At 33.6% G+C, this 14,895-nt stretch overlaps 1 protein-coding gene across 1 annotated transcript in view; it reads right to left on the reverse strand.

The window, feature by feature from the left end:
* The window catches only part of LOC133328859 (probable serine/threonine-protein kinase MARK-C), a 64,613-nt gene that overhangs the window by 36,668 nt on the left and 13,050 nt on the right, over positions 1 to 14,895 (reverse strand). The window lies entirely within an intron of this gene.

A 14,895-nucleotide genomic window follows, 5' to 3' on the forward strand; every position in this document is an offset into this window, starting at 1 on the left:
TTTTTCCGAAGGTGAGGGAGAGATTACAAGTAGAGAGAGACAGAGATGGAAAGGTGTAATTATTAATTAAATAATTATTATGGAAAATGAAAAACAAATGGATATTTAAATAAAAGGGTTTATATTGACATTGAAAGAAAATTGCATTTTTTTGTATTAAATAACCGGATGTTTATTTCCGATTATTTCTACAAGTGAAGGAGTAATAAAAACGTGTTTAAAAATCAGAACCTTGTGGAATTCAAGTGGTCGTTTAAATTTATTTATTATTTGAAAACAATATATTTATTTTAATATCAGACCCAACTAACGACACTATCTATGTCAATATTATCGCATAATTTTTTTATAAATAAAAAAAAGAAAATAACAAACAACTCGAAAGATAGGTAGATAGGTTTAGGTGTACATAAACAAAAATTCCGTCACTAAAGCGGTGGGTATATGGGTGGTTAAAATATATCGGGAAACTTCTGTTGGCCAAATGGCAAAATAATTTTAATTTGTTTGACCTAATTACAAAAAACTTGGCATTGTTAAAATAAACAAAAAATAAAAATTGGCAAATAAAAAAACAATTGCAAAATATTGGAAATTTTCTTTTAATTTTTTATTTACTCAATTATTAAATTTTTTTAAATTATTTGGTTAAAAAAAGTTTATGACAAAATTTCATATTTTTTTCGTCTTCCATTAGTTTTAATTGTTTTTAATTAAGATTTTAATTATAGCAATGACTACTGGACGATGTTCGCAGACATGATGTATGGAGTCGAGTATGTGGGGAGGGAGTAATGGGGTGTGGGCTATATGTGTGCTATTTCGGCTAATATACCACAAGTTAGTGTGTAGTAAAAAGACACATACACCATCTACCATATTTATATGTGAACATGGTGTTTACGAACTTTAAAGTGACACTAACAGAATATTAAATAGATAAATAAATTACAACAACAATAAATATATGATTTTTTTTGGAAAACTACATTAAAATTCCATAGAGGCGCCGAACGATTTAAATAACAACAGTGAGGGGTAAAAGAAAAATAACAGGCAATTTTTAATTATGTCATTTTTAAATTTTTGAAAATTTATTTTTCCTGTATTTTTTTAATTTACATTGAATAATTATATTAATTTTTTATTTGAATTATTTTGTTTGATTACTTTTTTATTTAATTTTTTTAATCATTTTGTTTAATATTTTTAATTTAATTTTTTAATTTTTTTTAATTTTTTTTTAAATATATTTTTTTTATTTTAATTTATAAGTGAGTTTTTATTTATTTATTTTTTAATTTAATTTTGATTTTTTCTTTTTTATTTATCAGTTTTTCTTTATTTTATTTTTTTAATTTGTAATTAATTTTGTTTTAAAATACCTTTTAAAATTTATTTTTTTATTTTTTAATTTATTTTTATTTTTAATTTATTTCTTTATTTTCAATTCATTTTTTTATTTTTAATTTTTTTTTAACTTTTAATTAATTTTTTATATTTTTTATATATGTTTTTCTTTTAATTTATTTTTTATATTTTTTATTTTTTTAATTTATTTTTTTTATATTTTTGATTTTTTTTTAATTTATTTTTATTGATTTTTTATATTTTTTAATTTATTATTTTATAATTTATTCTTAAAAATTTACATTTTTTTTTATTATTTTATAATTTATTCTTATTTATTTACATTTTTTAATTTATTATTTTATAATTTATTCTTTTTTATTTGCATTTTTTAATTTATTTTTTTTAATAGTTTAATTTTTATTTTTAATTATTTTTTTATATTTTTAATTATTTTTTTTACTTTTTTTAATTATTTTTTATATTTTTTAATTTATTTTTTTATATTTTTTAATTTATTTTTTTTTATTTTTTTAATTTTTTTTTATAGATCAAATTATTTTTTAAATTCTAATTTTTCCTTTATAAAAAACGCATTTTCTTATAATTTACAATTGTTATGCATATTTAAAAATAATTTTATTTATTTTTAAAAATAATTTTATTTATTTTTAAAAATAATTTTTTTATTTTTAAAAATAATTTTATTTATTTTTAAAAATAATTTTATAATTTTGTAAAAATAATTTTGTTTATTTTTAAAAATAATTTTATTTATTTTTAAAAATAATTTTATTTATTTTTAAAAATAATTTTATTTATTTTTAAAAATAATTCGATTTATTTTTAAAAATAAATTAATTCATTTTTATTAATTGTTTCATCTCAAAATAACCCATTGACGTTTGCAAATTATTTTTGTCCATTACTGTACGAGAAGAGCTTTAATTAAAAAACAAGGAAAATATACATATGCAAGATATGCGACATGTTAAAGTGTGTCTTATTTATAGTCATATACCAACAACCACAACACAACAGTAGCAGCAGCAACAATAACAGCAACAAGAAGTAAAAGAAACATTATTTTGACATGAGCAGTAGTTTCCGCACACGACCAAACAAGCAGCAGCCACCGTCGCCAAAGCAACAACAACGACATCACAACACATCACACATCTAAAATGGGGGACTACGTGCCAAAAACAAAAATAAAGAAATAATACCAATAACAACTGCTGCAGCAAACAACAAATAAACCAGAAGAAATCAGACAACACGACAAATCTCTTCGTGGAGCCGAGTCGTTGTTTAGAGATGTTGGGGAGTTGTGGGTGGTTAAGTAGAGAGAGAGGGTAATTATACAAATTAACCCATACTTTGGGTGTGTAGCAAAAGCAAAAACAGTAAAGAGAGCATTACAATAACCAACAGAGTTACAGCTGTAACTCTCTTCCATGGGGAGAATCATGTTTGGAAGGCAAAAACAAAACTTAGTCATATGAAATACCGGTACAATCACGCAATCCTAAACAACAACAAAATGCATTGGTGTTTTTGTACGTTTGTTTGTTTGTGGAGAGACAACAGTGGGGATGGGGGACTTTTTAGAGAGAGCATACAGTTCAGTGGAGTTGTTTGTGGCAGAGCTCCAAATTTTGGGCTCTCTTGAACTGCTACATACATAAATATGGCATGATAGAATACCATCATGATATCACGTAGGCCACCAACGAAAGAGATTATTAATAATAACAAAAATAGGATTTTAAAAGAGTATACAAATGAGAATATGAAAAAGGGAGAGAGCATAAAAAATAAAAAACCTTTGTCATAATAATAACAAAAACAAACGTGGCAAACACCGTAAAATAACCAAAGATAAAAAATAAAAACAAAATCTACCAAACAAAAATCTCTCTCCATCTCTGGCCTGAGTATAGAAAACAAAAGGTGAAATAAAAAACAAAACAAAAAATGCAACAAAGAAGAAAATACTGTTCAAAAAAGAAATGGCAAAAAACATGGTTATCGTATGATGTTATTTTTTATGAAAACAAAAAATAAGACAAAAACAAAAAAAGAATAAAAATAAAAAAATCAACAACGACCAACCAACACAATTATCATATGTACACGTACTCGTCACATTTATGTATGTATGTAGGAATATTTATATATATGACTGTGTGTTTTTAAGTACCATATCTAAGTGGTGTTTATGTGTGTATGAATGTTTGTACATCTTTCGTTACTTATTATCATCATGATATTTTTTATTAGAGTAGAAAACAAAAAAAAGTAAACAAACAGAACGGGTTTTTCGGTTAGGTGCTTTACTTGTTGTAGGCCTAGCAGCGGCGTATGATTTTTGAAGTGTTCTTCTCTTTTCTCCTCCACCACTTTTAGGTTATTGCTGCAGTGAGGGTCGTTCGTTCGTTCGGGGTTTCATTGTGCATTTACAGTGGGTGCCTGCTGTTTGCTTGCTTGCGCATGATGCTTGTTACACATTATTTATTGGGCAATTTAAGATAAATTGTTGATGGATAGGGGGAGGGGAATTAGGGAGACAAAGAAATTAAAAAAAATAAATAAAACGAAATTCGTGGGAATAACATCTATCAGAAATTGAATTTAAAAAAAAAATTTAAATTTTTTGAAAAAAATCAATTTCCTTTGTGTTTTTCAAAAAAATATGAATGTAGGATTGAAAAAATATTGGAATTTTGGAAAAAAAAAATATTAAAAATTATTTCGACCCAACTGAAGAAAATATCTAAAATATTAGGTTGGGGAAAAAGAAATCCATTAGGCGTGGTCGTCGAAAATGTCGATAAAATCGGAGACATCGAAGTTGACCGGCATGTTAGCAGTCGTAACATCGCCCAGAAGCTATTAAACCAAAGCTGTATTCAAAAAGAAGCTCTATGTTTGGGTGTACTCCAATTAACAGAAAAAATAGGATGGATCGAATTTCCATATGCCAAGCCTTGGCCAAACGGAATGAGATAGACCCATTTATTAAACGGATGGTGACTGGAGATGAGAAAAGGATCACATACGATAACCCGAAGAGCGGTGAAGCACCTCAAACGATGGTCAAACCAGGACTAACGGTCAGGAAGGTTCTGCTATGCATTTAGTGGGACGGGAAGGGGATTATTTATTATGAGTTACTTCCATGTGGTCAAACGTTAAATTCTGATCTCTACTGTCAACAACTGGGCCGTTTGAGGATAGCAATTGACCAGAAACGGCCAGAATTGGCCAACAGAAGAGATGCCGGGTTCCACCAGGACAATGCTAGGCCACACACATCTGCAGTGACTCGCCAGAAACTTCGGGAGCTTGGTTGTGAAGTTTTAATGCATCCGCCATACAGTCCGGACTTTGCATCGATTATCATCTTTTTTTTTTTTTTTTTTTGAATTGCAAAATTTCTTTATAGAATCTGGGAGACCTCCCAGAGATTTTCTATAGCTATAAGACCTACCAGGGAATTTCTATAGCCAAAAGACCTACCGAATATTTTATATATCTGGGAGACCTCCCAGAGATTTTCTATAGCTATATGACCTACCAGGGATTTTCTATAGCCAAAAGACCTACCGGATATTTTCTATAGCCTGAAGTCATTTCATAAGTCTTCTATGTCTCCTAATTTTAATGAACAGAAGGCCATTTTAATGCTTTTTGAGGACTTCTAAATCATGGAGAGTATCCAGAGATCTTCTATAGCTATAAGACCTACCGGAGATTTAGTATATCTATGAGATATACAGGAAGTTTCGTATAACCGGAAAATTGTAGCTCAGGTGACTTCTATGTGAGGATAGAAGTCTCCCGAGATCTTCAATAAAAAGAATACCTTCTAACAGTCTTGCAAAGACAGAATACCCGATCTAATTTAGATACTCTAAGCCCGAATGGACATTTGTTTTCCATTTTGTCTTTTTTTTCTAAATTAAATTAACGGAAGACTTCAGTGCTGTTAGAGGACTTCTACAGCTTGAAGACCTTTGAGAGATTTTCTGTAGCGACAGGAGATTTTCTATAGCTTAGAGGACCCATCGCAAATCTCCTACAGCCTGAAATCACATCAGAAGTTTTCTAAAGGCAAAAGACTATCGGTGATTTTCGATATGGGAATAGAAGAGACCCCCTTGAGATCTGCAATAAAAAAAATGCCTTCTAGAGGGCATGTGGAGACAAAATACCCGATCGATGTGTGGTATATTCGATTCGGCCGAACTTAACAAAGACGTTTTTACTTGCGATTTTTATTGTTTTTTGAATATTTTTTCGAAATGAAATAACCGGAAGATTTTAATGCTATTAGAGGACTTCTAAAGCTTGAAAATCATTCGGAGATCTTCTATAATCGGAAGACATTCCTGAGATTTTTGTTATAACCAGAAGCCTAACCCGATATCTATTTATCTAAATGAAATGACCGGAAGATGTTGATGCAGTTAGGGGACTTTTGAGAGGTCAGAGATCTTCTATAGCTACAAGAGATTTCCTATAGCTAGAGGACCTATCGCATATCTCCTAAAGCCCGAAATCATATCAGATGTTTTCTACGGCCAAAAGACTATCGGTGATTTTCGATGTGGCGATAGAAGAGTCCTCTTGAGATCTGCAATACAAAAATGCTTTCTAGAGGTAATGTAAAGACAAAATGTCCGATCGATGTGTGGTATATTCGATTCGGCCGAACTTAAAGACGTTTTGCGATTTTTTATTGCTTTTTTGTATATTTTTATCGAAATTAAATAACCGGAAGATTTTAATGCTATTAGAGGACTTCTAAAGCTTGAAAATCATTCGGAGATCTTCTATAATCGGAAGACTTTCCAGAGATTTTTTTATAACCAGAAGCCTTACCCGATATCTATTTATCTAAATGAAATGACCGGAAGATGTTGATGCAGTTAGGGGACTTTTGAGAGGTCAGAGATCTTCTATAGCTACCGGAGATTATCTATAGCCATAGCCAACCTATCGCAAATATCCTACAGCCTGAAATCACATTAGACGTTTTATAAAGCCAAAATATTATAGGCGATTATCGATGTGGGGATAGAAGACCTCTTGAGATCTTCAATAAAAAATGCCTCTAGATGTCGTGTAAAGACAAAATACCCGATCAATGTGTGGTATTTTCGATTTCGGCCGAATGTTACTTGTTTAGTTGTACTTGTTGCCGTTCTTTGTTTGTATTTTGTCTATTTTTTCGAAATTAAATGACCGGAAGACTTTAATGCTATTAGAGGACCTCTATAGTCAAGCTGTAGAGATCTTTCGGAGATCTGCTATAGTCGGAAGACTTTCCACAGATTTTTTTTTGCCAGAAGCCTTACCGGATGTCTTCTATATCAGAAGTCTTCTATAGACAGAAGTCTGATGATTTTCGATGTGGGGATCGAAGTCCCCTGAGATCTTCAATAGAAAAGAATACCTTCTAGAGGTCATGTAAAGACAAAATACACGATCGATTTTAGGCATTTTCGTTGCGGCCGAACTTTACGATGTTTTTATTAGTTTTTTGTTTTCAATTTTTTTGGAATTCAAACGACCGGAAGGCTTTAATTTACATGTTGGTTGGTTGTCGCCTGTCGCATAAAAAATGCAACCACCGAATGCAACAACAACAACAACAAAATTGTGTCATAAACAATACCATAGCTAACTAATTCTTGTTAAAAAATAAATAAAATTATGGCAATAACAAGAAAAACAGAAAACATTTGTTGTTGTCGATAATTTTTTACAAGAACGAACACCCGGTTCCACCTACAGTCGATGTAAACCGAACTATTAAAGTTCCAATGCCAACCACCACTTGGAGGCAATATGCGATATTAGTGTAAACAAAAACAACAACAGTGGCTACCTCTTAGCCCACAGATTATGATTTTGGCATAGGGTGGGGAGGTTCGGTACCCCTCCAAAAACCATTAACACCACCACCGCCATCATCAGCAATATGGACACATGAATGAACCAATAAAAATGTGTTTTTGTTGTTTGCTATTATTTTCATTATTATCGGTGTGGTGTAATGTAACAAATGAGGCAGGCGTCGACTATGGTTCCGATGGGAGGCTATTGGTAGTGTTGGCCCGGCCATATGCGGCATTTTTTTTCTTATTTTTTTACTGCATATTTGTTATTTATAATTGTGAAAAAACAATAATATTTTTTTGTTGCCTTTTGTTGTTGTGGTTTTTTATTATTTTTGTTGTTGCAGTTTCTGATGCAATAACACGAAATAGCCAAAATACACAGCAACTGGATTTGATGTGTTGATAAGATGCCAAGAATGACAAGACAAGAAAACACACCCAATAAAAATTGTGCACAAAATCAAAACAAAATAAAAAATCGAAAATTTCCGGCCGGCTAATATTTCTTTCATATGCTGAGAGCTGATGAAATCCATTGTAATTCTCTTGCCCTTTCCGATTTTTTCGATGTTCTTTTAATTCTCGACATGTAGGTATGTCTAATGCGTCAAAAATAGATTTAAATATATTTTGTCTACTTAGAATTAATGATGACAAATGGGGAAATAATTTTGAAAAACAGTCGACCCAACCTCTCTCTCATTCGTATCTCTCCACTGAGGGAGATCCATTTAATTATTTGACTATGGAAAGAGAGTGTGTGTGTGCTGTTATTGCATTGTTTGTGTATGTCAGTGAATTTTTTTTTGTTCGCCTCATTAGTCAGCACCTTTTTTTAAATTAGTTCGTGATTCATACACTTTACTAAAGTGATACGTGGAACTAATACCTCAACACCATACTATGTACCCCGACGAGCAACAGAGTGCAATAAGTTTCATCATTTTAAATTCCATCATCATAAATACTTTGTTGAATTCTATTTTGTGGAGCTATGTTAAAATATGGGCGGGCCCGTCCCTAGGATGACTCTATGGACAATTCTAAGAAACTTTGGTGAAGTAATCACAATTCTTAGAGCCCTTCTATAGGCATACTTTCTAATAGAGAACTTCTTTAGGCAAAAGATCTCCAAGAGGTATTCTATATCCAAACCAGACACCCCAGAGGTATGCTTTATATGCAGAAAACCTAACAGTGGTTTTGTATAGTCAGAATACCTACTTCCTTGCTTCCACAGCAAGAGGGAAATACAAATTGAAAAGAACCGAATCTTTGTAGAGGACCTGCAAGAGGTCTTCTATATCGACAGGACAGGGGGTATTCTATAGCCAGGATACCTACTTCCTTGATTCCACATTCTAGATAGAAAATACCTCCAGGAGCTCTTCTAAAGGCATACGTTCTAATAGAGGACTTCTATAGGCAGAAGATCTCCAAGAGGTAATCTTTATCCACCCCAGACACCCCAGAGGTCTGATTTATATGCAGAAAACCTAACAGAGGTTTTGTATAGTCAGAATACCTACTTCCTTGCTTCCACAACCCAAGTCTAACTCTGCCAATGGCTGTCGCCGCAGAATATGGTGTTGGAATGGTAGGTGGGTAAAAAACCTCATGAGGCCTCCTATAGACAGAATACCACTTAAGGTATTCTATAAACATGTGTGTACTGCCAGAAGATCCACCAAAGATCTTCTATTGACCTCCTGCGACCTTGTATAGACTGAATACCTCTTGATTTCTATGGCCAGAAAACCTAACAGAGGTCTTATATAGCCAGAATACGATCCGAAACGACAAACGTCCAATTCTGACAATGGCTGTCACGGCAGCTATGGACAGATAACCTACAGCATAGCGTGACTTCTTGAGCATTTCTATAGTCATCCCAGACTTCATAAATCTTTCTATAGGTTGAATACATACCAGTTATACTTCCATCGAAATCATGAGGTCATCTATAGACCCCTGGAGGTCTATAAACGACCACAGTAGATCTGAATATATCACTTCAGGAGACCTATATAATACCTCTGCAGATCTTTAGACGTCCGCAAGAGGTCCTTAGGACGACTTCACAAGGTCTATACACGAACTCAGACGTACTCAGAATGTTCAAAGACGACCTCGGGAGGACCTTAGACGACCTCAGGAGGTTCATAGATGACTTCAGAAGATCTCAGGAGATTCATAGACGACTTTAAAAGATCTGTATACGTTTTCAGAAGACCTATAAATGACCCCAGGCGACCTCAAGAGGTATATAGTCGGCCTCAGAAGGTTCATACACGACTTCAGGAGGACTATATATATTCAGGAGGTACACAGACAACCTCCGGAGATCTAGAGACGACCTCAGAAGGTTCATAGACGACCTTAGGAGGTTCAGAGAGCACCTCAGGAAGTCTATAGACGACCTCAGACGAACACAGGAGGACTAAGCCGACCTCTGGAGGTCAATAAAGAACTTCAGGAGGTTCATAGACGACTTCAAAAGATCAATTGATGTCCCCAGGCGACCTCAAGAGGACTATAGTCGACCTCAGGAGGTTTAGGACAACCTAAATACGTCTATAGACGAACTCAACCAAAAAAGGTCCATAATCGACCCTAGGAAGTCATAGACAATCTCTGGTAAAGATATACCTCTCTGGAGAAGATATCTAGACCTCATGTATGATCTGCTATCTCAAAAATTAACCACAATTTTAAAGAAATATATCTAGAGGTAACCACAGTAACCAGGTTCACAGACGTCTTCAGAAGATCTGTAGACAACCTCAGAAAGTTCATCAACGTTTTCAGGAGGTCTATAGACGACCTCAGGAGGTCCACAGACAACCTCTGGAGGTTCATTGACTACATCAGAAAGTGTATTGACGAACTAAAAAGAGATTCATAGACAATCTCAAGAGGTTCATAGACGACCTCAGGAGGACTTCATAGACGACCTCAGGATGTCTAATGACGACCTCTGACGAACTCATATTCCTCTTGAGTTCATCAGACACGACTTCAGAATTTCTACAGACAACCTCAGGAGGTTCATTGACTACATTAGAAAGAGTATTGACGAACTCAAAAGATTCATAGACGATCTCAAGTGGCTCATAGACGACCTCAGGAAGACTATAGACGACGTCAGGATGTCTATTGACGTCCTTTGACGAACTCATAATCCTCTTTAGAATTTCTATATACGATCTCAGGATGTTCACAGACGACCTACGGAGGTCTATAGACGACTTCAGGAAGACGATACACGACTTCAGCAGGTCTATCTATCTTCTGTCTAAAGCTGATCTCTTGGGAAGCTTGTATGTGGTCAGCTATCTCAATAAGTGTCTCTATAAGGTTTTGTGACGTCTATTACCGGTATTTTAATTTTTTTATATGCGACGATTTCTGCCTTCGTTGCTGGCATTGTTTGAAATCTTTTTTACAACGGCAACGAATCATAGAAAAAAATTTTTTATTACAAAAACAACAACAACAAAAACTTACATAAATACAGTTTTGAAAACAAAAACAGAACAACAACAAAGTCATTTGCTTTAGAAGAGGGTTAAATTACTCTCCGGTTAGTTGGCAGGCTGGTTGGCTAGCTTAACTAAGCGCAAACATTACAACTACAACTATTCTGATGATGACCTTGATGACGTTTATTGCACTTTTGAGTTACAACAACAGCAGCAACAACAACTTTAACCCAGTATCCCCCAAATGAACGACAACAACGTCGTTCATCGAATGAAATGCATTCCTCCACCGCACAGAATATTCTCCTCGGTTATTTTTTCATTGCTACTGGTTTTTGTTGCTGTTGTCGTTGGGGTTCTGATGCGGTTTATTGACGATAATTTTGTTGTTATTGTATTGCCAGGCTATGTAGCTTTGCTGGCGGCTATTGTTCTTATTATTATCGTTTGCGAACCACCACAATCAGCCAGAAAAAAAACACACAACTGTAGTTGTAACTGCGATATGGGACAGTGGGATTTTTGAGGTTACAACAATCACTATAAGAATGAAAACAAAAAACTGGACCTTATAGAGGTTTTTCAACTGTAAAAGATCTGAGGAGGAAATTTTGTAAAACTACCTTGGCCCTAAGAAAACTTGTAGTTGGCCTTTAGAAAAAGTATTTTATTTTCAAAAATCCTATAGAAAAATGTGAAACTCAAAAAATACCGCAGAAGGTCTATAGAGGCCATAACAAGTCACCAGGAAGTCTAAAGAAGGTCTTAGGAGATTTAAATAGGTCCTAGGGGATCTAAAAAAGTCTTAGACGACATAAGGAGGTCTATGGACAAACTCTGGAGTTCTATAGAACAGCTTTGGAGGTATATGGACAATCTCTGGAGATCAATAGACGACATAAGGCAGTTTATAGACTAACCCAGGGGGTGCATATATGATCTTCGGAGGTCTATAGACGACCTCAGAAGGTCTATTGAAGACCTAATAAGGCCTAAAGATAACCTCTGGAGGTCTATAGAATACCTGATGAGGTCTATAGAAGACCTCAGGAAGTCTTTAGACGACTTTAGGTCAGTAGATTATCTCGTGATGTTATAGAATTCCAACGGAAGACTTGTGGAGGTTTATTGACAAACTCAGGTGGTCTATACATGATCTTAGGGGGCATATAGGTAACCTTGGGAGGAATAGAAGACCTCAGGAGGCCAATAGAAGATCTTTAGGTCTCAGAACGTCTTCAGACGACCTATGGACGACTTTAGACGACCTCAGGAGGTCTGTAGATAACCTCATGAGGTATAGAAGGCCTCCGGAAGACTTAAAGAGGTCTATAAACAAACTCAGGAGGTCCATAGATGATCCCAGGAGGAGGAGATCCCAGGAGACCTAGATAATCTCGGGAGGTATAGAAGACCTCCGGACGACATCATGAAGTCTATAGAAGAGCTAAGGAGTTCCATAGATGACCTCAGGACGTCTTTAGACGACCCCCGTAGGTCTGTAGAAAACCTTGTGAGGTACAGAAAGCCTCCGGAAGACCTTAGGAGGTTTATAGACGAACTCAGGGGGTCTATTGAACCATTAGGAGATATAGTATATAGTACGAAGTCTATTGAAGATCTGAAGAGATCTATAGAAGACCTCAGGACATCCTTAAACGACCTCAGGGGGTCTATAAATAACCTCTGGAGGTATAGAAGACTTCCGGATAACCTAAAGACGCATATAGACAACATCAGGAGCTAAATGGACAAGGTCGTCCATTGATCTCCTGATCAAGAGGTTTATAGCCAACCTCAGGAGGTTTATAGACAACTTCAAAAGATCTATATTCGACCTCAGAAAGTCATAGAAAACCTCTGGAAGTTTGTAGACTACAAAAGTGAATTTAAATCCAACCTCAGGAAATCTATAGGTGAGATATCTAGACCTCATGAATGATTTGCTATCTAAAAATTGAAAAAGGAGATCTATAGGTGATCTCAGGAGAAGATATCTAGACCTCAAGAATGATTTGCTATTTAAAAATTAACCACAACTTTTAAAAATATGTATCTAGAGATAACCACAGTAACCAGATGTCCAACAAACAAATTTGTTTTTCAGCAGCTGCATAACGAAAAAAAAATCCACTGCATATAAAATACGCAGCCTATAGTCCCTGACTCTTCCCTTGCCCCACAAAAAAGCCAAGAACAGCAACAACATCAGAAAAAGTAAACCACACAGTAAAAAAAAATATCAATGCTGGGCCGTATGGATGTGGTTCATTGGTTGGAGGTGGAGATGAAAAAAGAAGAACGACATCGAGATGGTTGAATGATATTGACAAGTTTGGGGCGATGACGGCGAAGGTGGTGTGGCGGTGGCTGTGATGACGATGTTCTGTCTCTGTGTGTTGTTGTTATTTGTTTGGGTGCATTAATAAAAAAATGCGCGTCATAAAAATATTTTTTTGTCTGGAAATCAGTGAAAAAAAAATAAAACATGAAAACCAATTTTAAATATTATAGATTTGAAATGAACAAGAAAAAGAACAACAACAACCGCCAGCCAATGAGAACAATTAAAAAATCATGTTTTTTGGGATATGTTTTGGTTTTTAATAGAGGAAATACATTTCCATTTTAGTTTTATTTTTCTTTTAGACTTTTTTGATGATGGCATCAATTTTCATTAAGATAAGAAATGTTAATATTTGATTTTTTAACGAATTGGTGATGGACCGAGCCATATGGCAAAAAGAGAAGATATAATGTTAAAGATTTGAAAAAGGAAATTGTATCGGAAGCTACTATAGATTCTCGTAGAGCGGATATTGCATTAGAAATACAGAATGACACCGATTTTATATGCAGGAAGCTCTGAAAAAAACAAATTTTCTCTAAAAAATTCAATATCGGTTAAGGGCCAGACTACCGAACTTTTGCCAAAAAGAATGCTTTCCGTTAATAAACTTTTAAGACAAAATAACGAAAATTCCTCAGGAGGTATATAGATGTTTTCTTAGGTATTTAGCCTATAGACGACGGTCTTTGTTGGCATTTTTCCTTTAGAAAACCTCTTGGAGATGTTTTGCCAAAAGAAAACCTTTATGAGGAAAATCATAGGGGAGTATATAAAAAACCCCTGTAGAGGAGTACATGTCTATAGAAAAGCACTAGAAGATGTTTAATATACAGAAGCCTAGGAAAATGTAAGTAGGCTCTAATAGTTGTTCAGTCTGTAGTAGGTCAGGAGTATAAACTTTTCATTTGTTCCAAAAACATCAGGAGGTATATAGACAACCTCAAAAGGTCCATAATATTCGACCTCAGAAAGTCATAGGCATCCACTTTAGGTTTGTAGACGACACCAGGAAGTCTATAGTCAACCTCAGGAAATCTATAGTTGTTCAGTCTGTAGAAGGTCAAGAGTATACATTTTTGATTTGCTCCAAAAAAAAAAAAACCTTCTAGAATCTTCTATTAATGGAAATTGTTTTCGATTTTCCCTATATCAAATTGAAAAATTTTGCCACTTTTGAGAAAAAAAACTTCTTAAACAAATATAAAAAATTGTATTTAAAAAATGCCTAAACATAAAAATATTTGCATAGCTGTATTTGTTTATTGTTTTAAAAATAAGCCGGTTTCATTATTATTATATTTGTTATCTTATATAATGTACATGTTTTTAATATTTTGGTGTTTTATTGTCTGATACAGGTTTGGCAAAAAATATTAGGCAATTTAAACAGAAAAAAATTCAGAATATTATTTGTTTCTTATAATTGCGTCATTTTTATTGCAATATATATTTGAAAAATAAACTAGATATAATTATTGAGATAAGATAATAATTTATATTTAAAAAATGTAAATAAAGCAAAAAATCCACAAAGGACATAATGGATGAGCTTTAGGCAGACAGGAAAAATAAATTATATAAATACCAAAAAAAAAGATAAATAAAATTAAAAAAATTTATATTAAAGAAAAAACTAACTAAAAACTAATATTAGAATATAATTATTTAAAAAATGAAAAACAAAAAAAAAATAAAATTAAAACATAAGTATAATTAATAAAATTAAAAAAAAAGAGAAGTAAAAAAGTTTCAGTCGGAGTGGCTGGCAGATATATACCCTCAGCCTACGGTTGACGGAAATCTA

Source organism: Musca vetustissima, unplaced genomic scaffold (genome assembly GCF_032173495.1).
Source record: "Musca vetustissima isolate MV318-11 ecotype Yass unplaced genomic scaffold, APGP_CSIRO_Mvet_v1 utg48367, whole genome shotgun sequence".
Taxonomy (NCBI): Eukaryota; Metazoa; Arthropoda; class Insecta; order Diptera; family Muscidae; genus Musca; species Musca vetustissima.